The following is a 27,244-nucleotide window of genomic DNA, read 5'->3' as shown; positions in this document are numbered from 1 at the left end:
TTTTTGGAGGCTAGTTTTGTGGTGCATTTGAACTACACAGACGTCCTCAACCATCAGGTTGATGACATCATAATCGGGCTGTGGACCTTGATATCTATTTATTTGGTTTTCAACATCCAGAACTACAAGAGGGTCAAAAACACTCTTACTTTCATTGAAAAGTACCTCATGTCAAATGCACCTCAAGGAAAGATCTCGTCCATTGTCATCAAGATGGCTAACTACTTGTTTTCTTAAGCAGTCTCCTGTGTATCCTCCCTGAACCCCATCTCTCACACGCAAACATACTTCCATGTTATTGTCTTTAGTTTAAGCATCAAATGACATCCAGTCTTGTATTTGCATTGATCTATATAGTCTTTATTGAACTGAAGTTTAAGCATTGTGGAGGAGAAACCATTTGTAAAAGAAAAAAAAGAAAAAGAAAGGAAAAATATATTAATCAGCATGTTCTATTGTGTCATGTAATATTTAAGACATGTATTTTTGTGAATTATATATTTACTTAAATTATGTGTATATTACTACTGCTGCAACAACTACTACTTCTAATATTATTATTACATGTTTTATGAATGTTGCTTTGTTATTATATATATCATATTCAGTAACTTGTGAATTGCATCGGTAATATTGTATAGATAAATTTGTTTCAACAAAGAACTGTATGTGTCATCACTCACTATATTCTGGTTATATAAAATGTCTCTGAGAAAATATTTGAGCAATATTAATAGTAATAATAATAGTAATAATAATAATAATAATAATAATAATAATAATAATAATAATAATAATAATTTTTATGAGTTCAAAATCTGTGAAGAATCTTTCTGAAGGCTTTGTCCAGGAACCTTTTTGAACTGAAAAAGCTCCCCAAAAGTGGCAATGGTGAGGAACCCCAAAAGGTTCCTTGAGGCTCTTCTATTTCTAAGGGTGCAGATGATCAGACAGGCTGCAGTTCCAGTAGTAAGGTGCATAGTGCCGAACACCAGTCTTCCCCAGTTCAGAGTTTGTATGAGGAACTTTTAAAGCCAACCTGCCCTGTGATCTGGTGTCATGGTTATTAACTCTGAGCTCAATTAGGATGTTAAATAACTTGGCAACTTAGATGGCAGGGCCTAATAAATGAAGACATAGGTTTGCTGGTGCCTTCTAGGTGTCAGTGATAACCATCCAACCTTTTCATATAAGTCACAGTGGTGGGTACGATAGCTGTCTGCTAAAATGAATCAAATGGCACTGAGATAGATAGCATCCAGGGGTTTAAGGGTGGTGGCAGCAGCATGAGCATACAAGATATCTCCATAATACAATATGGACAGTATGGTAGAGTGTATAATGTGTTTGAAAAGAGAAACAAGCTCTGTTCCAGTACAAGAATAAATTTGATTTGTAGGACAACATGAGTGTTATAGGACAATCTGCTGTCTGACCAGTCAACCAACCCCAAGTATTTATAGTGCTGTACTATGTCAGTTAGTTCTCCATTTAGAGCATGGATAGGAGTGGGGACATTGACGGTCTGTGCTTTTGTGAAATGCACACATTTAGTCTTTTTTGAGTTTAGAACAAACTTTAAATCAAACAGAGGTCTGGAGGTCATCAAAAGCAGACTGTAACCTGGAGAAGGCCTGGTCTGCGGTAGGGCGGATAGCATACAAGATTGTATCATCTGCATAAAAATGGACATTACAGTGCTGAGTTGAAAAATAAATGTTATTTATGCATAGAGTAAATATCAGGGGGGCTAATATTAATCCTTGAGGGACACCTCTATTAATAATTTGGGAGCTTGATTTGAAACCATCAGCAACAGTTTGAACTGCTGCCGATGGTTGACTGTAGACTGCAGACTGTAGCTAACTGCATAGTGATCTATATCCAGGGCAAACTGCCAGTCAACAAAGCAGTAATAACAAAAATGTATCATTTATTGTTTCATATATAGCATGATTCCATTTCAGTACAAGTAAACTAATATAACCAAAATGTCCTGAAAGGCTTTAATTGCTTTAAGGGATTGAAGTCATTATTGCTTACCATTTAGAGAGCCAAATATTTGGTCCAATCAGCCTCCTGAATTGCTACAACAGAGGTGGCTAGTCCAAAGTTTGCATGACCAGTAGTCTTAATAACAGCCACAATAAAAAGAGTAATATTAAAAATTACCAGAATTTCCTTGAATTTGGAAGTAAAACTGAGGGTCATCTATTATATCAACAATAATCCTTCATTGCTCAGGGATAACTCGCAGCCTGCATCTCCGTCACTGTAACATCTGAATTTCCCTTTGGGGATTAATAAAGTCTTATCTACAAGTATCTTCTTAAAAAAAACAATTTAGTACAAAATAATTGTACATAAATGGATAATGACTGTGATGTAATCTTTTCTCGTCCTTGTGCCACCATAATTGAAAAAAACAGTTTCTCACAAACTGAAAAAGGATCAATTTGATGAGAAATGAAAAATATAAAGAGCCCAGCATGAGCAGATTTTCCATCAGATTGGTGGGAGTGGCAAGGGATGGCTGAGCCAAGATTATCTGGTCTAGACAACAGCAAGGAAGCAATCAAGCTTTGTTGACAAGAAGGTGAAAGCTCAGTGACCGTGTTGGGACAAGAATGGTGTTTAGACACAGTGGGCATGCTGATCCTATACAATACAGTGGTCTCATGTCAATCATTGAGTTGTTTACTTCCACAAACAGAGACTGCAGACTCATAATGTATTCAGCTGGGAATTGACCTTTCATTAAACCCCTCCCCTGAACAGTGATTGTCCAATTATAGCTTAGCAACTGTAACTAGGCACAGCAGGCCTATGACACTATGGATTTCTTCACATGTTGAAGCGTTGTATTGAAGGCTGTAGTAAGAGTAAGAGCATTTAAAGAGTAAAAGTGTAGGGAATGGATTACAGGTAATGTTAAAAATAAAAGCCCAGCTCATGAATACCACATCCACTGTATTTACTCTTTGGATGCCATTAGAGTTCAGGTTGATGTTAGCAGCTGTGTCCTGCTCTTTATTGGATTTTACACTCCAGCAACCCCTGCCAAAGTTAGCTGAGACAGTGTTACATTTGCCAAAAATGTCAATTAGCCCTCATTCTTTCTCCCTTTTTTTCCCTTATAATGTTAAGAGTGAAACATACTGTTTGTACAAGTATGTAAGCTAAGCAGCCAAACATGGTTATGTTTGATCTTAATAAGTCTGATCTTACATTTCTCTTTATCATACTTATAACACTTTGACAAAGGACCTCTACACTGCAGCTCAAGAATGCTATTTCTTTATGTGCATGTCTTTTACATGGATCAACTGGTGAGGATGCTAACTTTTTGCCCATCACATGCAGCCTTAGCATTAGTCCTTTAGCACGACATCATGTATGTAGCCAACAAGTGCAGATTTAAGACTGCTTTTACAGGGTTCTCATTTCTCTGAAGCTGTTTGACCATCTGACAATCAGAAAAATTGTAATTACTGACTTAAGATTTGTAGCTACATTATAACAGTGACTTGTTGATGAAAATTTAACTTAAATTTATCCCAAGATTGATGCAAAAAAACTAAGCAGATGTAAAAAGGATGATCCACCAAAATCCCATTCCTCACTTAGTCAGCCTCCAATGTTCTCTCTCAAACAAAACTGGTTTTGACTGACACATGCAGCACTGGGTGGGCAGAGGCATGTGGCAGGAGCTTGGCCGGTGCTGTGGAGATCAAAGTCAATCACATTTTGCTATGTATGGGAGCAGCAGGGGGTATTATGGCTACAGTATAGGCTTGGCAGGCTGAGCTATATTAATAAGGCTGGCGGTTCTTCATCCTGGCTCACAGTGAATTCCCCAGCTGACTGAGCTGAATGGGGCGCCTGGATGATTCCCTGGGACCTTTCAATTTGCCACTTTTCACACCTGGTTCCAGGGGAGGAGGGGGGACACGAGTACAAACCCATAATACCCATATAAAATTGTGTGATGCTGCATTGCATACGGTTAATAGCTGACATACATATAATATTCCTAATTACAGCTCTCAAAATATGTGCAAACACATATTAGAAGGAGCCTGTAGCATGTCCCAGAGGAGTGGAATGATCCATGTTTTGTTTAACACATCTCTCGCACAGCGCAGTGCTTTGTAGTTGATTGCCCGGCATGGTATTTAACACAAGAGCACATTAGGACGTGTTCTTACCGACCACGGTGTGGAGAGGCAGAGATAGAGAAGCAGAAGGATCTAGGGAATCATAGTATGATCAGAAAGGCACTCGTACACCCTGAAACCATACAACACACTGTACCCAAGGGTTCACTGCTGCTCTGACCTAGATACACTACTTAAGCTTGGGAGCACTGGGGCAATTACTGAAAAGAAGATTCCACAGGCACAATGCCTTAATTAGACATGCGGTTTTAAATGCTGGTTGATGCTTGTGAAATTAATCAGAATAGAGAATGGTGAGGGAGTGGGGAAAAGATTAAAAGCTATGAGAAGGAAGAGAAGTTATCATGGGAACAAGCTCATTTTTGTGTTATGTACATTTACTGTAACTATATCTCTGCCAAATAAATAAATAAAAACAAGTGATTTCTTGGATGCAGGTTATATTTTCCCCCCAGCATTTCTTTCAATACCCTTGTTACTCCGGGGTATCCAAAATTGATTACTTGTGCTTACTGTGCTTTGCGCATGCCTTCATTCCTGCTGCCTTTTTACTTTTGATTCATCATACAAGCAACAAACAAGAAAACAAGCAACAAGTATATATGCAAGCTAGAAGTAGGTCAAGATGGTTGCTTCTGCTGTCTAGAGCCACTCATCCAGGGTATTAGTTCTCTCCCTATCAGATGTGCTTTGGCCACAATCAGTTCAATCAATCCCATTCAATCCCAGACAGAAAGTGATAAAGAAAATGGGATTTATTTGAGTGTACTGTTGTGTGGTCTGACAAGAAGAAGAGGCAGAAAGTTATGAAAGACAAACAGAAACGGGGGGTGGGGGGATGCAGGTGGGGAAAAAAATAAGGCAGAGGGTTGACATGCAACAAATGTCCCCTGGCTGGCAACTGACCTGTGGACTCTGGTTACATAGTATGTGCCTTAACCATTAGGCCACCACGGCTCCCATGAAAGACAAATAGGAGAGAGTATACACACTGTCATCCACAGACAGCAGTGCAGTGTTAGTTACTAGAAGAGGAGGGGAGATTTCAAGGATGATATCATGAAGGAGTACCAGTAACCAACAATAAGAGTTTCCAGCTAACTGACAACCATAAAAAGGCATCATAAGCAGTTGGCCGGAGTGTTTATAAAGATGGTTCCAACCCTGATTTTTCTGTTTCATCATGCCTCCTTCGAAGTGAAGGATAAACAACATTAAAAAATGAATACACGAGAAAGGGCTGCACACTAAATCAATCAGTAAGGCCAGTTGTGTCACAGACTATAGGCTTGTTTCATAGACTCTAATTTATAGCAATGTGGCTGGTGAAAATTTGAATTGCAGTATTGGTTGATTGTTCTTGACACCTCTGGGACACGAGTATGGAGCTCAATTTTCGAAACATATAGGTTTACATCAGTTGAGTTAATGCTGGTATGGATACCCTCTTTACAGAAAAATTCTGCTTGTTACTTTCAGACTTGAATGCTCCTCCTTTTATCCCTCTCTTTGTGCTTGGCTTTTGGAGGAGGATCAGTGAAAGCGGTGAACAGGTGTGAGCAGGTGTGCTGAAGGGGTTTGATCTCTCCCTCTCTGGCCTCATTCATCTCTCTCTGTCACATCCAGCTGTGGTTCTCTGTTGCTACCTCATTGTCATTCTGTAGGGGCGTCCGTCCTCCAAACTTATCTGTAGAGGAGCTGGGCTCTTACACTGATTATACAGATCTTCCAGGAAGAGTAACCCACAGCCAGCTCCATCTCAGACATTATCTCCTTGTAGTAGGTGACAAAAAGAAGCTTTGCCCCCTTCACAAACACAGAGAAATATAAGGAAATATATGGAAATTTTAGGACTATTGAAAATGCAGATATTTTTAAACTGTTCCAGCAAGTTTATGTTTTAAATTTTCATGTGAAAAAAATAACTAAACTAAAATAGTTCTAAAAGCCTCTTAAAGTCCATTTAGACCATGAGACATATTGTAGTTGGCTAAGGATGCAGTGTCTTTCCAGCACACTCACATATGTCTGGGAGCTGCTTTCAGTATATTATGGTCAGTTAATGTTCAAAGGATAATTCCAGTTTATTACAACTTTGGTCTTAAATTTGTTTGACTATCAGCCCTGTCAGTTGTAATAACATCAACATTGTAGCTTTGGCTCCATCTGACTTCTTATATAGTATAATGTTACTATTACTGATTTCCATGACTATGAAAATGAGATCTAAGTTGTAACCAAAGCCAGTGTTGGGGGTGATTAATTTTGATAAAAGTCCCTTGTACATTGTACACAGATAAACAAATGCTCATGTGCACAGATGTACGTGCATATTGCATGATCACACAAGCACACTGGTGTACACGTGTTTGTCTCCCTGCTCTGGGGAGAAGATACCTGACACCTCTTACTAGAACAGTATCATCCTGTTCTAGGAGAAGGAGGTGAGTTAACAAAGTGCCCTTCAGACAGCCATATGGCATTGGACTGACGTCACATGAAATAAACCACACAGGGAGCAAAAGACTGGAGTGATACTATTGGGTGTGGAAGCTCAGTACCATTAGGAAATGAACAAACTGATGAAAAATTAGGGATGACAAAATTATTAATTAGATGCAGGTACGACATGATTAATGATTTAAAAAAAGCAAATAAATGAATTAGAGAGTCAAAATAATGAGATAGTATATAGTATTATAATTATTCAGGCTGTGCATCTACCCCTTTCATGAGACTTGATATGCATCTAGATACATGGTCCACAATCTCAAACAAAAAAGATGCAGATCATTTGTAATTATTTAATACACTGATTCAAAGCTTTTTTTCTATTATTTGATCCAGCTTTTTCAAGAATTTGAGTGTATTGGTGTTGAGAGAAACATCAATACTCCTTGAACTTTTTCTAAGTCACATATGCCCCAGAACATTATGTCTACTGCCACGCTAACAATCGTAAACAGAGCCAGTGATACTGAACTTTTAGGTCTTTCCCCAAGATGGATGAAAATTTCACAGTAATAGTGAGCAGACATTGTTTAACTAGGTTTCAAAGTCAGTCTCTTCCATGTAAATTATTCTTTAACTACTCTATAAGAGCGCATATCCTTGTACATAAAATAGCTCCAGCGGTAAATACCTTTGACTGGATGTTCTGTGTGCCTTTAAAGCGTTAGCTGCTGATGCTAGCCTTACTAGCTTCTACCACTAACATTACTGTTAGCACCCAGTTTTACTTTCGTAATTAATAGCAAGGTGTGTGGTACCACCAGCATATTTGATATTGTCATGTATTTTGCTAACTGTAAATAGCATAAAGACTTAAGGCAGTATTGAATACAATTTAGTGCAACATAATTTTATTGTGGAAAAGTTTTCAGGTCAATGATGCAGGTATGTAGTAGTGAAACATAGCTAGCTAGTAGAAGAGTGGCGGGTCACAAATGCTTTCTAGAAGGACATAAAATACCAAGAGATTTATGTGTTAAGAATTTTGACACTTGGACACTACACGTATCCATTTTTGTTTAATTTCACAGAGAATTTGGTTCAAATTTCTTGTTTATCACTGTAGGCACATCTCTGACTCCTTTTTCCGTACGTAACAGTTTCTCAACACCCCTAATAAATATGCAATACGAAACCATGCGGTTGACTCACCATGTCATTGAATTTTTTTTTTTTTACATTCCTCAATTTTTATCCGTTTATTTTCCTGGTGGGAATTGACTTCTTTAGATGTGAACCAGGTTAGTTAACAGGAAAAACCTATCAACATTCTGCAGCTTTTCATTGCTTTGACAGATGGGAAAGAGTATGATGGCAACATTCAGCAGGAAGTATTCACATTAACTCTCATTTCCTCTATGATGCATATTTTGTCAGATAAGCATGATTGCTTATATTTCTTCAAAGGGAAGTAGGATGTTCTGATTGGCTGATATACCTTGACTGACCCAAATTAGATCCTGTCCTTGCCTCCTCCTTTTTTCCTGCCATTAGACACAACCAGACAGCTCCATGATGTAATCAGTAAAATGGTGTCAGTGTCCAGTCAGCACATTTTTCCCATAGGCAACACTGAGCTCAGGGATTAACCCTATACTGTATATATGGTAAGTGCCTTGTGCTTAATATTAATGGACAAACATTTATTTCCCATGAGACTTTGAAGATAAGACTTCCAGAAGAGGAAAAAAGCAGACTTTCCGTTGAAGACTATTTCTCTAGGCTTTCGTGTAATGAATTATTAAAGGATTGGAAGGAAACCAGGCTGTGAGGGTTCATACACTCTGGATTCATTAGGTGATGATAAGTATTGGCTAGTTTGCTTTTTAGCAGAGATCTTTCATCATCCTCAGGGACTGTGGTGGATTAGCATGAGGCAATTTTTATTTTAGCTCTTATGCTTCATGTTTAGCTATTCAACAAACACCATTAATCACTGCTGAGGTGATTACTGTCACTTAAATGACCTTTCATCGAATGCTGAGGCAAGACAGTAGCATCACGGTACATACATTATCCACATTTCAGTGCAATATAAAGACTCACACCATATATTTTCACGGTTCTCCCCTTGCCGTTTAAAATTACCGTAATAGAAATACTCAGTTTTATGCTCTAACTACTTCTTTTGCCCTCAATATCAAATCCATTATAGTTCCTGTGTGGTTATTACAGTAGTTAAATATAGTCTAATCATGGGGATAAGAGCCAATTTCCAGCTGCAGCCGCCACCTGCCAGCTTCTGCACTGTCATATCAGGGAGATGAAGAGGCTACACTCACTATGAGGCTTTGTCAAGGCAAAAAAGAAAATCTCCCCCTCAGAACAGAACAGAACCATGTGCTTTCACCCTTGTCTCTCACCCTGGTCCTGTCCCTGTGTATAGCTGTGTAGTTAGCTAGAGGGAAATCTGAAGGAGGTTAATTTAAGTTGCAAAGATAATATCTACATTATCGGCGTTTGGCACCACTCCAGCTCCCAAGTAGCCCAAGTCAGCAAATGAAGCTGTCCTGATACATTTTAATGACGTGCACTTTCGGCAGAGGAAAATTCATTTTGGGAGGGAGGACAAATTTGTGGCCATTGTTCGAGGTCAATCAATATGGGTCTAAAATTGCAGACAAGTAGGTTGATTGTGCTGTTCAAAATAACCCATATAACTTACAAAAATGAATATGAGCATTTTCTGATCGGTGACATGGTGGTGCAATGGTTAGCACTGTCGCCTCACAGCAAAAGGGTTCTGGGTTCAGACTCACTGGCCACCTGGGGCCCTTCTGAGTGGAGTTTTCACGTTCTCCGCATGTTTGCGTGGGTTCTCTCCTGGTACACCAGCTTCCTCGCACAGACCAAAAACATGCAGATTTGGTTAACTGTTGACTCTAAACTGCCCGAAGGTGTGAATGTGAGTGTGAATGGTTGTCTGTCTCTATACTATATGATGGCCCTGTGACTGACTGCCAACCTGTCCAAGGTGTAGCCCGCCTCTCACCCAGTGTCAGCTGAGATTGGCCTCAGCTTCTCCGAAACCCTCCAGAGGATGAACGGTAAAGAAAATGGATAGATGGATTTTCTGATCTGCCACTGGTTATGGTTATGGTTGGGTTTAGTCTACCAAATATAGAACTACTTAATTAAGGTTACAAAAAAAGATGCTCATGGTTAAAAAACAAATCAGTTGGTGTTTTGTACTGTGGGTGGCACATCAATCAATGTCCTACATGACATTTTGAGGGGCTGTTCTCTGTTTGTGTGGTGTTATGGAGATAGAGGGAACTGGGTAAAGAAATTATAACAGTTATGAGGAAAGGTATTGGAATAATAGAGAAACGCAAAACAATATATGATGGAAGAAGACCTTAAATACTAAACAGAGTGTGCCTATCCCATGTCTTTCCACATTTAAGGAGGACATTTCTCGATTGTGTATTAAAGTCATAGTGAAACAGATGTTAGAGTCTATCTGAATCTGTAAAGTGGCATATTTCCATGTGAAACTGAAACTGAGGTTTGATAACACAGAAGTTGGTAAATTATTTTTTTTATTTTCCTGTGTCTTTAAATGCTTACTGGTAGCCTTGCTCATTGTCTATGGTCCTGTTTAGAAAAAATACTGAAGAGATGTTCCGTATGAAATTCAGAATCTGTCATTTTATCTTGGACTTTTGTATGAAATGGGGCACTATGGTTCAGTAATGGTAATTGTTGTTGAATTGTGATAAATGACTCAAAATGTTGTTGCTGTTTGAAAGCTGTGCCTGTAGAGAATGGTGTTGTGTTGTTTATGTTGAGCTTAGCAGTATCAAAGACCCTGAAAACCTATTTTCTCAATCAGCTTCTTATTATGAGTAATGGGGTCCTAGATGGAAACAACATTTTCTGCTAAAGTTTGAACGGTTTTGGTTATTTAACATAAGAAATGTCAGTATTTGTGGTTTTTGCTTGTGCTCTACTCATTAGTTTGAAGTTTGTGTGTAGACCCTGCATGGAACCTCACAGACATGGGCAAATTCCAGTATTTTAATTAAGTATAAATTAATCTTTGAACATGTACCTTTGTGTCTGAGAGAGAACATTTATTATTCACACAACCACAAGATGTTGCATATCAGGGAAACATAAGCATTGGTCATTTCAAGCAAATTTAAGCTGTTGTCTTTTTCTGCTTAAAGCAGTCTCAGTTTAAAAGATGAATCTTTGCTACTGTCATATCAATCACAATTACAAATCAACAATCAACTGTGGTTGGAATCAGTTATTTCAGCATATGTGATGACACTCCAACCTGTATTAGAGTGTCATTACATTGGCAGAGATAACTGATGTTCTGTCCTCTCGAAAAAATCCTTGAAGTCTGATTACCAGTAGTGTCTTCTCTTCATAACAGAGATCTGTTCAAATGATAAATATCAAGGGATAGAAAAGAGATAAAGCTTAAGAGTGGGAAGAGCTGCAGAAGCATTTCTGGAGACTCAGACCTCAATCAGTCAACAGTCAGTCAGATAAATGAAACAGAGGGAAGCAATCTGACAGTGCTGCTCCTCTCCAAAGAGAGGTCATGCTGCTATAGCAGCACTGCAAGAACAATGTCAGAGCTCAAGCAGGTGGTTTGCAGGCACCACTTGACTTGTACTATACACTGGTAAATGTACTTTTCTCAAGAGTCACCAAACTGATGTGGTGTTGTGAAGAAACAACCATTCTAACACCATGTACATGATCCCTAACAATGCTGGAATTTATATTCTGTAGGAAGGAGAGAATAAAAGTTGAAAAAGACACAATGTTATCAGTATGCATGTATTATACCCACCAGCAACCAATCTGCTTTCAAAGTCAACATACAGTACTTTAAATTGACTTTAAATTAGATATTTAAAATGAGAAAACATTGTTATGGTTTTCTTTAAACATCTTGATGTATACTGTATGATGTAAAATATGTTGCTACAGCATTAAAATATTTTTACTGTATTGTATTTGGGTGTTATAAACAGTAATTTGCTAACTCCTAATAGTAATAACACACTACTCAATTCTACCCACTTTTTTGGAGGTAAAATCAAATATGAGCATGTCTACAATGTTATCAATAATTCCTCATTATATATGAAAAGAGATCAAAGTTGAGTCAGGAAGTTGGTCTCTAAACTGAAAATGATGTTTACAATGTACAGTTTGGGCTTCATTTTACCATTTGTCTATAACCTGAGGGTTTGTTCATAATCCATAGACCCAGTCTTCTTACTGCTCGTGTTTTTTGTGTCCTGTCTGACTATTTGTCAGTGAGTCACAGTGTTCCCAGATCTCAGCAATTATTTAGGTGAGTATACACTGTTATCATATAACTGTTAGAAGGGATGGCCGAAGCTTCAAAAATAAGACTATTGAACCTGAATTTTCCTTCAGTTCAAGCAAGTGGAAATGCAATTTACCTTTGCAAAGGAGGAAGAGAAGTTAAGACAAAAAAAGTTTGGACTGCAGAACAAAATTATAAATAACAACAGAGAAGGAATTATACACCTTGTCTACACAGACTGTTTTGTCTTAGATGCTATTCTGGTCAAATAAATACAATTCTATTTCAATCAATACAGCAGTGTACAACATGGCTAACAACACAGCAATACTACAGTTGGATGAAGCTAATCTCTCAAGCTGCTTTCACTACATGACCATTGTAGACAGTGTGTGACTGTTTTCAAGCAGCTGGTATAAACTGGATGATGCTGCTGCATGCAGAGAAAATGTCATAAGTGAAAGTAGATTTTTATGTTAGAATTTTTGTTTGTTTTAGAGCTGAAACATACTGTGCTCTTGCCTCCAAATTCTGTCTGTTTGACATAAAGAACGAATATGCTTTTCTGATTAGGTTTTTATTTGTGAGTTTAAATTAAATGTGAGAGATTAAAATAGTTACAGTAAAGTGAAGTTGTAGACCTGCCACCACCAAATGTTTTGAGGCTAAGAATGATACAGCAAGTGAGATGCAGGAGCATCATGTTGATGTGTTGCTGCTGCAGACTCTGGAGAGTTCATGGAAGGATCAATGAATTCCAAATTGATTAAATATCAACATAACAGAGTTGCTCCACACAGCACATCGTCAAATGAAGGCACATATGAGAAACTGCACTGTGGAGTGATCTTGTCCTGACCCGCAACCTATTGAAAAAGTGTTGTAATGAGCGATGAGACAGGACAACATATTGATGTAGTTTTTATTGATGATTAAACTGTTTTTAAGGAGATATGGTGCAAAATGTTTCTTTGCTTTTCATGTAATTTATTTAGTGTGTATGCTTTCAATAAAACCATGAAAAAATACAATTGTACATTAATTCAGATTGTGTCAATAAGTCTAATTGCTGAGGGAAAAGTTTGACATTTTGGGAAATACACTTTTTCATTTTCTTGGTGAGAGTTAGATGAGAAGATCGATACCACTCTCATTTACACCAAATGTACAGCTGGAACAAGCTGGCAATTAGCTTAGCACTAAGAATAACTAGAAGGGAAAAGTTAGCCTGACTCTTTCCCAATTTAAAAAATATGCCCAATAGTGCCTCTAAAACTCATTGTTTAATCTGTACAAAAACTGAAATGTAAATACATTTGACATTATTGTAACTATTAGATGAATTGCCATGAAATTGGGCACAGAAATATATGTACCTCTCAGGATAACTGAACTCATGCTTAAACATTTCCCCTGGTGCCATCTTTAGGTCAAAATTTTAATTTTTACAATACTTTGGTTTATGACCAAATATCTGCAAAACTAATGACACTCCCATCAGTCTCAGCTGTGCTGTGTTTTTAGTGCTAATCAGCAAATGTTAGCATGCTAAGATGCTAAGCTAAGATGGTGATTTGCCTGTATTTGTTAAAGGACAGCACTGAGATTTAGAATGGTTAAATGGAAGAAAAGCACCACCACTGAAATTAGCGTGTTTTGGTCTCATATATAATATATATTTTAATGCACTCCTGTTCAGAGGTGCAAACTGTCACTTTTGCATCTGAAATTTAGCATTTGGAAAAAGCAGAAATCTGTGTGAGACAGACCAGCAGAGAAAAACAGCTAAAGTCAGAGAGAAAGAGAGAAAGACATATTAATCGATGCATTAGGCCTATAAAGTTACTCTACTGAGGCTCACAGCTCAGCAACACAAGACAAAAGAACAACAATGAAAGAACCAGCTATTTTTCATGCAACTTTACCTTTCTTTCCCACAGTTGCCTTCTGCTTATTGTCTTGACTTTTAATGGCTAACAGCAGCTCCAGTCCAGTGCGATATGATTGAAACAGCCAGTAATTAAGTAGGCTGTTATAAATTGTTTTTATCCATTTTTAAATAAATGGCCAAAAGTCATTCAATCACTGATTTTTTTGCACACTTGCAGTCTCAGAGTGTCTTCTCTTCAACCAATATTCCAGGTTCAGTAGAAGAAAACACTTTTTTTCAATTCCTTTTGTGTTATGTGCCCTGTACCCTTACCAAACTACATGGGATAAAGCAATAAAAAAGTCACTTCATTACTATCTAGACATGTACATTAGGCATTGAAACAACCTGATGAGGTCTTATTTAGCAGAACATTATGCAAATCAGATGAACAGTGACTGTGCTCATTTAATTTTGTGTCCCTGACAGTAATTTGCAACAGGCTTAGTAAACAGCTGTAGTTTTAGTCTTGTATAACCTTGGACAGAGACGCTGGCTGTTTACCCCTACTGTAGTCTTTAAGCTACTGGCCTACTAGCTTTAGCCTCATATCTACCATACAGGCGTGGAAGTTGTATCAATCCTCTGATCTCACTCTTGACAAGAAAGTGATTGAAGCGTAATGTCAAACTATTCCTTTAAGACTTGGAAGCAGTTATTGCAGTGATCCAGGTAATCCCACAAAGGTTTCTCAAATGGTCTCATAATGGAGGAAAGATTGTACTGTCGCTTTCACTTTGAGATTCAAGTGACATGCTGTTTGATGTCCATTGTGGCTGAGGCGGGGTGGCTCCCTGCAGAGAACGTGGTCAGTGCCAAAGTAATGTCACCTATCACAGCACTGCACTGCCAAACTTGTCCTCTCAGTGGCTTTCTTCAAGGTACTCTGTTCCAGACATTTCCACACTCTCTATGTTGTTACCCTGCTTTCTGAGAGACCTAAGCTGCAGCATCTCTTCTTGACTTTGTTCCTGTAAAACCAGCTGTATTCATGCTGCTGTGAAATTGATTCTAATGTAAAGTTTTGTCCACCCCCTGTATTGGACTGCACTGATAAGAGAATAAGCTTTTTCTCTACGCTGCAGCTTATGATACACTAGAGGCTGTCTGGCTTTGTGCCTTTACCCACATTAGCATACCGGCTTGACCTTTGACCTTCCGACCATGTGGAGCCGTGGCAGAGACTAGCTGCAGTGGAAATCACCAGGTGTCAAGGAGACAGAGGTTCAGCAACAATTGGAGATGACAGCTCATTCATCATGGCCGAGGTATCCGTTCCACTGAATAGAGCACATTCTCCACCCTAGACTGCATCTGGCTCGCTTAATTAAAAATGGGAACACAGTAAACAACTTCAGTGATTTCCACTCCTTGCAGTGCTACCTCATTAAAAAACATACTTTTGATGTTTGGCATCTTTTTTTTGTGAATGAAGAATGGAATTGAGCTGTTAATTTTGAGGACATGCCTTGATTATTCTTTTTGTTCTGCTGTTTTGTTTCCAGTGCTGCGTGGCATGTAAGGGTGTTTGTGTGTGACTGAGATAATGCCTTATTGTCCACTACAGACGGAGGAAAGCTGGATGTGGAGCTCAGTGAATGCGCACACACACTCACACATACCTTGGGCTGATCTAGAAATACTTGTGGCTTACTTCCTACAAATATTCTAACAAATGAATGTCTAAGCGTGTTTTCAAATCTGTGTTGCTTAGTGCGGTTGAATGGGACTCTGGTTGGTTTTCTGTCTTGGTGCGATTGTGTGGGCAGATCTGAACATAGCAATATACTTGGGTGCAGACCAAAACAACCACACCGAGACCCATTAGAGGATGTGGCCTCGGTCCGGTCACAAACAAATTCTGGAGTGGTGGGAACATGACCCAACTTCCATCTGACCCAACTACAAGGTGTACTCTGCAAGGTGTGCTTTGCATACTGGGATGCAGATGAACGAAATCAATAGTTTCTAGCAGCCAGGTGACGTGGGCTGTGTCTGAAATCACTCCCTATTTACAATGTAGTGCACTGCATTTACACACCACCATTTTTATTTTATTGTCTGAATGCCAAGTGTCTAAATGTGTCTACTATCTCGTGCCCTCAAAAACTCCTCAATGGAACGAAAAAAGTGGTGTCCATGGCATGTACACTACTTTCTGCTAACAATCCCATAATGCAATGCTCCACATTTTAGTAGATGTAAAAATTGCCATTGTACGATTCTACAGGTGATGGTGATGACGCAAAATAACGATGATTAGTTAGTGTCCGAAATCTTGATTTGTTGCTCATTGTTGAGTAAACTGTTTAGTTCCTTTTATATAGGGAGTAGTGAATGAGTGAATAAGGGAGTGATTTCAGACACAGCCCTGGACTAACAATGAAGTATGTTGTGTTTGGTTGCAGGACCTTCTTCCTGTGTTTACACTCTCACTCCTGCCCCAGACATGTCTGACCAATGAGAGGAGTGATTGTTCTTATGTGGCTTTCAGTGATGCATTTTGGTTCTCTTGAATTTTTTCTGTGTGAAAAGAAACCAGACCGAGAGGAGAATGCTACCAACTCATGCACTGATTGGGCCCAGAGCAAACCAACGACTGCATCGAGATTGCTTTATAAAAGGAAGGTCTCAAGTGGACTCTGGTGCCGTTTGTTTGTAGTCTGAATGCAAACGGACCAACCGTAGCATTTTGTGTGAGTTTGGCATGAATTCAAAAGCTGAACTACTATTAAATCTATCTGCTGATTGTGAACTTTTCAAGAAGTGATCTTACATTAAGTGATATGGATAAGCAACATATAGCTTTATGCTAATCATTTGGTAATCATGGTGACACGTGTGCTTATCACCATGTTAATCTGCTAGTCAAAAGCTGTTGCAGTTGCGGTGTCTTGTGCTTGTACCCTACTCTCTGTTAAAAGTTGTATGATATAGTGATCCACAGTCCTCCCCTCCTGTAATATCACTGTATTAGATGCCTCCTAACATCCAATTAGCAACTGGCAAATTTAGCAGTCTAAGAATACTCATATTGTATTATTTCTCCATAAGCTCTTTGGGGATTAGATTTCTCCATGTGACTCATGATGGTGCAGGATGACAGTTGCCAGAACTGTCCAATCATTGAGTTACCTGTCAGCCTGTTATAACTTCATTTGCTTGTTTGTAAAAAGCTAGTGAGAATACAAACTGGACCAGAATTAAAAGACAACAATTAGCTTTTTTTTTATCAGATCAGATTTTTTATCAGTTTGGATTATTTTTCTAAAGACCATGTTTTGTTTTATTTCCAGTTATCATCACACAGTTGTCTCATGTTATTCTGAGCTGCAGTGATGGAAACCGAGTGTAAAATCATCCACACTATCAGCTGTGGTAAAATAAACTTTGCATAATTAAAATGCAGCTAAAATCATCATCATGAATTTAGTGTTGTAAACAATCTCTCCGTTTTTTAGAAGCTCTCAGGTCCACTGACCTATAAAACTATGTATTGCTCTTTTTTACTTGTCACTTTATTGTAAACTCAGGACTTTTGTCCATGTCAGGATCCTGTAGGAATGATGATGCCTTTTTTTCCAGTGATCTGATTGGTCAGTGGTCGGGGTGTTGACAGATTGTGAGCTGATCCTCTGAAGTTAACCTGCTCCAGAGCGGGTTAGCTGTTCAGCGTAAGTTGCCATGATGATGTACCCCGGTAAGAAGTGAAACACCATGGTAACCCTGAGAATCAGAGTTAAACCTGAAGTTACCTCACTAACCCCAATTCCTGCTTCATATTACAGGCCTCTGGTGAGCTTTAGCGTGTTAACTTGTTTTACTTGTGTGATTGAAACCATGTTAGACATTTTCCAAAAAATGCTCATGGACTCACAGAGAGAAAGTGTGTCAATGTCTCGGCCCCACAGCAGCATATATTGACTCAAATGCAAGGCTGCACCGAGACTTGTTAAGTTCCTGGTGCAGTTTTAACATCAAAATGGTCAAAATCTCCAAATAAACCGTGAGATTTCCAAAAAAGTAGGCCATGGTTCAGCCAGAAGCCTAGTACCACCATGCATGATGATGAGACAGAATCAGTTCTCCTCTCCCCATGAACGTGAATGTCCCCAGACTGTGTTGCTGCCTGATTCCACTGCAAATTGACTAATTTGTGATCTGACTGCCAACTGGAGAACATCCTGACCAAGCAGGTGGAGTTTACTTTCAAGCCCTCTGGTGACCGCGCTACTCACCCAGCTGTGCTAATGACACATATTTGCTTGAAATTACTTATTATCTGTGTCTTATCAGTATTATCTGTTTCTTTCATGAATCACAGGTGGTGAATATGAATGTATTCAAAACAGTTACTTTTATCATGATTTAATTGGACAACTGTGTGTGGAATATGTTTCAAGCCTTCAAGGCAAATTAAACCTGTTCAGTAAACATTATTTTATGTCATAATGCAAGGAAATAAAAAGTCCTTAATTAGTGAGAAGGTAAATTTTTAGGGTGCAGGAGTAATAATATCCGACAACAGCGCTGCATGTACTTGTGTTTTGACCCATTAAAAATCAAACACCACCAAAGAGCCTTGGTAATATAGAACAAACAGTTCTTCCAAATATTGTTTCCTTTAAAGCCTACACAGCCTGGTGGGAGGCTGAATAGAGAAAACAAGACACTATTTCTAAATTACTTTTTACTTTTTTGATCCATAATTTACCAGGATCTGGTCTTTGTGACTGCATTTGTTGTCTGGCTAACATCTTTTTCCTAATTCCGTCAGACACCCTGCACTTTTTGCCCTCTCTTATGCTTCCAATCTTTTGATTGTGTCCGACTCTACCTTTCCTTTTACTCTTTTCCTCTGCCTGTCTGTTCAGTGGCCCATCAGTATTGTGTCTGTCCTTGGACCAGTGGCAGAGCAGGCATCCTAATCTCAGGTAATGGAAGAAAATTGGTCTCATCCTCCTTTCCTCTTCCATCCTGAGCTTCCTGACCTCCAGGGAAGCCTATTCACCATTTTAATGAATGCTGAGTTAAAAATAAATAGCAACATTAAATCCTGTAATCCGTTGTCTGCACAGTCTGCTCTCCTGTCCATTTTTAACATCCCAGAGTCCTGAAGTGTATGCTTTTTCCTCGCCAGATGGCAGAACTTTGCTCATTTAGACTAAATCAATTGTACATGACATTAATTTTCTATACAGAAATAATTAAATTGTGTCTCGTCGCTCAATTAGTCTGATTCATGGGCAGATTCATCAAAGAAAAAGGAAACTGAGGGAAGACTGACAGCACAGTGACCTTGAATTGAATAATAATAATAATCGCCTCAAGACTTTTTTATTACTTTGCAGTAAATGTCATTCATTCAAGAAGCAGCAACAAATGGGCATAATCCAAGGACATACATGTGGTTTAATACTTGTTGGGACTTTTTTTTTTGTCAAACTACTAATATGCACACTGGTGTGTGTGTGTGTGTGTGTGTGTGTGTGTGTGTGTGTTTGTGTGCACATCATATACTTACACAAGTGTAAACACACAGATGATTCTGCAATACATTTTCTATTCTCTATACTCATGTATTTTCTCATATCAGGTGCCGAACACAGGACTTGTCCAATGGATTTTTTTTCTGATTTTAAACATATATATTGTTCGACATCTTATTTTATGAATATAAATCTGGGGATAAATATACCAAGTTTACATACAATATATTTTCAATGTTACAAGAAAATGAAACCAAAATAACCAGCAGGTAATATGCTACTCTGTTCTGCTGTAAGTCATGTGAGACTTCAGCTCTGTTCTTCTATTTAATCTGTTGGTTTGGGCTACACAAGTCAAAAGAATAAAATGGTGCATCCATCACGGCAGAGCCACAGCAATGCTCAAACATAAACTCATCATCAAAACCTCCACTTGTATTCTTTTTCAATCAGCTCCTGAGCTTACAGCCAGCCATTTCACTATGACATCATAGCTCCACTGAGAGCATGCAAGTCGTTTTCCTGATAAAACGATGCATGGCATTCACAAACAAACAAACCATTTGGACATGCTGTGGCCAATTCCGTGTTATATTGACCTACACAATAATAACTAAACGTGTCATCCACCTGAAAAGGGAGGAGGGTGGGATGACTTAAGTTTACTGAACATTAAAGGTGCTTGCAGACAGTGCATGCATACTGCTGGGCCATCCAGATTCTCTTTTTTAATGGGCAGCAGCAGTGTGTCAGTCCCCCGTCACTACTACCAGCTAACTCCGATCCAAAAAGAACCTGTACCATACTAGCTACTCTAAAGCCATCCTATAGCTTAAAATAGAGGAAATTATTTGCAAAGTGACACACAATGATGAGTAATGAGCAAAGCAAATTTAGTTAACTAATATCTTAAAAACTGTTTCTTGGCCTAGACCTGATAATCAAGCCTGATGTTGCTCAAAGATGGTTTCTCTTTATTGATCTGCTTGCTCACTGCTGGTGAAGAGGTGTATTATTCAGGAAACTCAGATACCAGTAAAATTAGCTCCTGTGTCATCAGTGTATTTTCTTGGTTGCCATGGTTACACAATGAGATGTGACAGCACGTTGAAAAGATGAACCACTGTCAGCTCTGTTAACTGATAACTAGGTGTTGTCATTTTACCATGGAGGCTCACTGTATGAAATTACTGACTGCGAAGGTTACAAGTAGCACAGGTGTTCTATTCAAGTGTCCCAGTAAGCCATGACAGTGTGACAGTGAGCCAGCATGCACAATACCAGGACCCTGAAACTGAAGCAGCTAAATGAAATTCAGCCATTATTCAATTAATTATTTACACCTATGCAGAGGCGTCATGCCCATTCAACCCGAGGGGACACATGCCCCCTTAAATATTTGAGGTTGGATGGCTTCAGAAATAAAAATTCTATTTTCACAAATGTTTTAAATACCCCCCCCCCCCCTCCCCCTTTCTGTTGAGGCTTCTTGATTCCTTCAAGCTAGAAAGTGCTATGTGGACCTCATAGAGCCACTCAGTTCATGGATGTCTTATAAGAGCTGGATAGGGCGCTGCCACTCAGTCTTGTAGCAAGTTTTTCCTAGTGGTCACTCGCGGTATTGCAATGAAAAATTCCCCTGTGGCCCAAAAAGCATTTTTCTCATAGACCACCATTGTATAGGAGACATCTGTAAAAGTGTTGACAGGACACCTCGAACTGCATACAAGGTCAATTATGACTTTCTTTTATGAATTTTGATCCATGGAGGTTTTGTTTTGTAAAACTTTCCTCGAGCCGAGAAAATCAATTTAAAAATCTGTGACATCATCTTAATGTAAAGTCTATGGGCCGAGCGGGAACTCGCAGGTGGGGCCAGCGGGAGAAACACCACTGCACATATTCAGTAGGCCACACAACACAGAAGCAAGAAACTTTTTTTGGCGTATGCACCAAAGCGAGCAATTCTTATTGGACTGAATGGGCGCCATTTTCAGTCCGGTATCCAGCTCTTATTTATAATGTTAGCTAACTTGCGAATTAACAGAGATCAGTTAAAATCATATAATTGAAGGTTAAAACAGATTGCAGAAGTGTACAAATCCATTTAAGTAGCTGTTGATTTGTGTAAAAAATAACAATTTCCTAAAATATATAGGCTAGTTTACAACGAATTTGATAACACACATAGAGGCTGTAAATTTAGTGCACTCAGGGTTAGCTAGTATATTCACAATGACGAATTTTGATTTGTGTAAAGATAACAATTTCCCTAAATGCACTCAGGGTAAGCTAGTAATAACTAAGTTAGATAATGCTGGAAGAGTTTTCAGGATAACTTGAGTGAGGCCCACAACTATATATGACCTTAGACTGAGGAGTTCCAACTACTGTGGACCTATAACATTTAGAAGATTTAACATAAAAATGCCCACATACTTGGTTGTGAGAAGTCCTATCCATACTATACATAATCACATCAAGGAAACTGCAGCGGCTTCAACCAATTACCAGACCAGTTCTGGCTCTACAATGAGTAGTCACGTCAGTGAATAATAAGCAAATGAAATGACAGCAATAAAACATGTCCCAGACATGCAGCTAGATTTTGGCCTAAATGTGCACACTCAGCTGGTCTGTGCTGGTTTTGAAATGCCCACATAGCTTTGAGGCTCACAGCCCTGCACGTCAAACAATTTACAATTATTTTATATCCTCAACACAACATGCACAATTGCCCACATGTTTAACTGTGGGACTCATAGGTCCGCACTTTCTTTTTGTTTTGCAATCATCTATGCAAATATTTATTCAGATCTTCTTGTCTCAGCAGAGAAAAGCAATAGAATTGCAGAATATGCTGACTCATTTACAAACAAAACTCATGCTTATGTAATGGTAGCCAGCAGATACAGTGCTGTGCAGTGAGTAAACCTCATTCCCTGACAACTTAAGAGACGTGCTGGCGACACATGCTAGCACCCATGAGTTTCAGCTTCCCTCCACCTCCCATGTCCGAGGTCGTGAGTTCGAGTCCAGTGCAGGACTGTGTTTGTCTACACAACGCAGGTTACACTTACCTTATCTAATTTTCCAAAATAGTCCACACAATGGTGATGTCCTCCTGTCTAGCCTCCCTTTTTTATGTTTAACTGAATTTGTCTGTGGCAGTTCTGTGTTCTTTGGCACTCCACCGATTAGCCTGCAACTGTCAATATCCTTGCCTTAACCATGTTCCACCCCAATTAATCTAGACTGTAAAATGTGAAATGGTATTGTAGGTGACTAAGGGCACCATTTTCAGACTGTAGGGCAATACCATATGACCTTTGCTCTAAAACAGGCATGGAATATGGAATGGAATGTACATAGTCTACACTGTGTGTGGACTCAGAGCATTCCGATCCATATTCCATGCCACACCACTTGTTTTAGGGCATAGGGTATTGCCAAAGAGCCTGAAAATAGTGAGCACTCCTAAGCTGAGGCATACATGCTTTTTTTCTCTCATCATACCAGGGCCAGCTAAGTGATAATAAGGGTGCTTGCATCACTTTGATCAGCATATTTAACAGATACAGGAGTCATCTGGAGGTAAGTTCAGTTTTAATTTATTCCAACAAATGTATTACAAAATTTTACATTCATAGCTAGAGCAGGATGATTTGGAAACCACACATAGACACAGTAGTGGAACACTCCTAAACTGAGGCATTATCAGGACCGGCTAATCGACAACGAGGGTGCTGGCAATTTCTTTGATCAGTGCATTTTGCAGATTTACCAAGGCACAACAGAGCTGCACCAGCACATTGGCAGAGTTGCGGAGGTGTGACAGAATCAGGTTCAGAATCCTGAACTCTTTCAGCCTGGCACTCAACCTCTAAACATGAATGCGGTTCTTGGCAATTTCCTTGGTTGCTTTCACTTCACTGAACTTTCCCTTATTGAGGAAGGGCTGAATGTTCACAAGGACACCCTCAGGCACAAATGTCTGAGATTAAGAACCCCATATCGGTTAAAATAAGGTTGCCAGCAACTAGGTACACCAGAATGCCAGACTGCTGTATAATGGACCTATCACACACACAGCCTGGGAAGAGTGGGCTGCAAAAATGGATCACACCATTTGAGGCAACAGAAGTGAGTGCAGAGATGAGTGCATCCCTCTGTATGTTGAGTAAGTCAACTTTGCTTGGTCCATCTGACTTGGGGCGGCTATATGGATGTCAGTGCAGTCCACATTCATTCAGCAGTTGAAAGCAGAGGAATGAAGCAGTCATGGTCTTTTGATTTTTTTTAGCAACTGGGTACAGTGGACATCATTCTCTGAAACAGCACATTGTGGGGCAGATGGATCCTTGTGTTCACCTCAGTACTGCACTGAAATAGTTGTGCATGATGCAGGTGTGGGTAGTCTTGGCGGATCTTAATCAAGGCCATGAAGACCTGGTCTTCCAGCAGGATACCCTCCACTTTCCATCCACTGAAATAAACGATGGAGCCCTCAAAGCGCTCCACTAACCCCACCACCTTTTAAACATGGCCATATCTGGGAGTTTCCATGACCTCATCTGTTAACTATGCTGCACAGTATTTGCCTGTGCCTCTTTTACTAGCAACAGGCCCAGACTACAGGCTGTCATCTCCTGCCTGGTCTTCGGAATGATTGGGTCCAGACTGCACGCCGGAGGGTCTAGGGTTGGGGTCAGTGTCTGCGTCAGATTGGTTATGCTCATGCACTTTGGTGTAGCTGTGGTCAGTGGACTGATTTACTGAGGATAAGCTGATTACATCTGTCTTAGTTCACTTAAATAAACATGGCCCTTACTGTTTTCCATGAGGAAAATAACAGCTGCATATTCTGGAATTCACATCTGGCTCCCTGTCTGCTCGTCTGCAATCAGAAAATCATACAATGAATAATTAATCCTGCCATAGACTCTGCACTCTTCTATTTGTCTTGTGAAGCACTTTTAACATTCATTTTGAAAAGTGTGATAAAAATAAAGTTTATTATTTAGTATTAGTATTAGTAGTTATATTAGTATTGGTAATAGTATTAGTGGTAATATTAGAATTAATAGTAGCAGTAATATTAGTATTAGTGTTGGTCTAAAAGTTGTTTTGAAAAAAGTGTTTACCTCAAAACTTAAACCACAGGGATGTGTATTGATAGTTATCTCTCTGCTGTGTTGTTGTGTTTGTGTTGTCCTGTTCCTAAGTTCAGCTCGAAAAAAGGTTTCCAATAAGTGAAGGAGTTTGTTATTTTCTGATCTTCACACCTTGAGATGCGTGTTGGTCTACCTTTATCTTGGTGTTTGGCTGGGTTCTTTTTTTAGGACTTGGTGGTTTCATGATCCTTTAAAATGTGCACTGTGCAGGTTAGAGAGAGAACATGTTACAATGTTACATTTGCAGAGCTGCAGTAGAGCGCATAAGTGACACTTCACTATGCCCCTTGGTTCCTACACTTTATTATAAAAACTGTATGATATCTGGCAATATAAAACATTTGATTAGCTTGAAATGTTTCTTGGCATTGATAAGTCTGCTCAAAACTATGAATAACACAACAAGGCTAAGAGTCTAAAAGCCCTGCTAGGGACCTTGCTGCTCCTAACAGGAGATTAAAAGGTTCTAGCTAACCATCTATTAAGGGTTCTTACTAGAACCCTTCATCTTCTAATGGTTCTACATTGAGTCAAATATCTGAATATTACAGTGTAGACCTAATAAAAAAACTGTAATGAATTAGGGTTCACAGACTTAACTTGCTTGTGTTTGGGTCAGGTAAAAAAGTTTGTGGACCACTCTTTTAAACTACGATGATTCATATTTAGTGAAATATTACATGTGTCTGTATGTGGGGTGCAGATCTGAGGTGCATTGTGCCTTGAGGTATAGCTGGTCAGTCCAGTGTGCAAGTTCCTCAAGGTCTCAGCAGGGTTACAGATGAGGTAAAAAAAAGCAAAGAAAAAAAAAGCAAAGACAAAAAGGTCAGTAACTACACTTTCAACACTTTGCATAATTCCTCCCTTGCAGACTCATTCATTCTCTCAATAATTATCAAACTACAATCTTGCCAAAAATGAGACTGACTTACCCACCACCATAATGGAAGACATGGTCCAGAAGAATGCCATACAAGTGTTGTAACATTAGTACTTTTATTGATAGAAACTATAACCTCGTCTGGCCGCCACCCTTATTAATAGCTACATATCTTGAGGATACATGATATAGCAAAAGATAATAACTGCTGGCAGGCTGATATCCAGTTTCAAGAATTGCTTTCTGCTTCCAAATGTTGTGTCTGTCTGAGTTGAGGATTCATGCTTTGTCTGGCTTCTTGTAATCCTAATTGAATGCTGAATAAAGTTTAATCTGACTACACTCAAATCTTAAACAGCGTTTATTTCAAAATAAAATACTGTACATGGAAACAGGAGACTTAATGTTACAAATAAAACAAAAACAAACTGGTTTCAATAAAAGATTAAAATACATATATATATTTGGTTGAAAAACAAAGAAAAGAGACGTCTTAATAAGAATTGTCTTGGCTCATGAGTTTCTGGAGACCAGCTCAGAGAAAAATTCCTCTGAGGTTGTCTTTATAATTTTAAAACCTTGGGTGTGTTTTAAATGTTTTCGGCGGAATTACTGATGAATATTCAATTTCTTTGTTTCAGGGACTTTTAAGGTGTGGTTGGCTTCAACTTGAGATGGCAAATAACTTTCTTGCACTGGAGAATTAAGTTTGAAATGCAAAGTTCACACTTCAGTCACTAGGTCTGAATATTTAATGTTACCTTGTATCATATATTGTAAAACAATTCAGAAAAACATTAAAGCATTATACATTCATTTCATAATAAGTTATCCTTCCTTTGACAGACCAAACATTAACATTCATAGTAACACTTCTCTAATGTCTAGACATCCAACTTTCATTGATTCAACTTTCTCAAACCATCTACACTGAAATAAAAGTTTAATACTATTGAGAATGAATTAAAGTTAAGCAACACTTAGATGATTAGATTAAACTTTCAGATATATTCAAATATAAATTCAACATAACTCTTACTTCATAATATAAAAACATTCAATATAACTATTATTTAATAATAAAAGAAAACTTCAACCTGAAATCCTGAAAACATTATGTCTTTAACATTCCTGTTACTTTGAGATTAATTATTTTAATACAACTACTTATCTACTTTAACTATTAAAATATGATCGTCTATGAGGTTGATAGATCAAAAACACTTTAAAATACCAATGTATAGTTCCCATATAAATATTCATTAACTCTTAACATAAGGAAATTCAGAAATCACTAGCAACAGTAATGTCACATGTAGTAGAAATTGTAATAAAATCTAAAAATACTCTCTCCTCAACAGATAATCACACAGCTATCAAAATTATATAATTTTTCATATATTTACATGAGAAATAACATTACATAACTTACATAATGATTACACAATTTGCATGAAATTCAGATTTGTCTCAGATTTGCAGAGTGTCCTCCAGGAATGTGAGAGTTCATGAAAGGAAAGATAAGAGAAGGGGTTTTCTGTCCATGTGTTGTTATTGGTCCTGGTCCTGGTCCTGGTTCAAAGATCGTTTATGCTTTTAGTTCAGGCCATAATTTAGTTATTGGTCAGAAATGGTCTCTCAAGAGGCCTGTTCAATCTCCATGTTGTTTTACTTTTTGGTAATATCCTGCTAACAGACACCGTCCTGGAAAAGAGGTCAGATTGGGATTCAGGCATTAAACCATGTGTTGTGATGTTTACCCACCTCCTCAGTTTGAAATTAA

General features: G+C 38.6%; 1 long non-coding RNA gene across 1 annotated transcript; it reads left to right on the top strand.

The window, feature by feature from the left end:
- The first annotated feature begins 17,396 nt into the window (after window positions 1–17,396).
- On the top strand, window positions 17,397–24,433 carry LOC122971796. The gene is made up of 3 exons (XR_006399564.1): window positions 17,397–17,713; window positions 18,793–18,852; window positions 22,927–24,433. It is a non-coding gene; the product is annotated as an uncharacterized LOC122971796 (long non-coding RNA).
- The last annotated feature ends 2,811 nt before the right edge of the window (window positions 24,434–27,244 follow it).

Source organism: Thunnus albacares, chromosome 20 (genome assembly GCF_914725855.1).
Source record: "Thunnus albacares chromosome 20, fThuAlb1.1, whole genome shotgun sequence".
NCBI classification, from domain to species: Eukaryota; Metazoa; Chordata; class Actinopteri; order Scombriformes; family Scombridae; genus Thunnus; species Thunnus albacares.
This window is presented reverse-complemented; position numbering and strand designations above follow the sequence as displayed.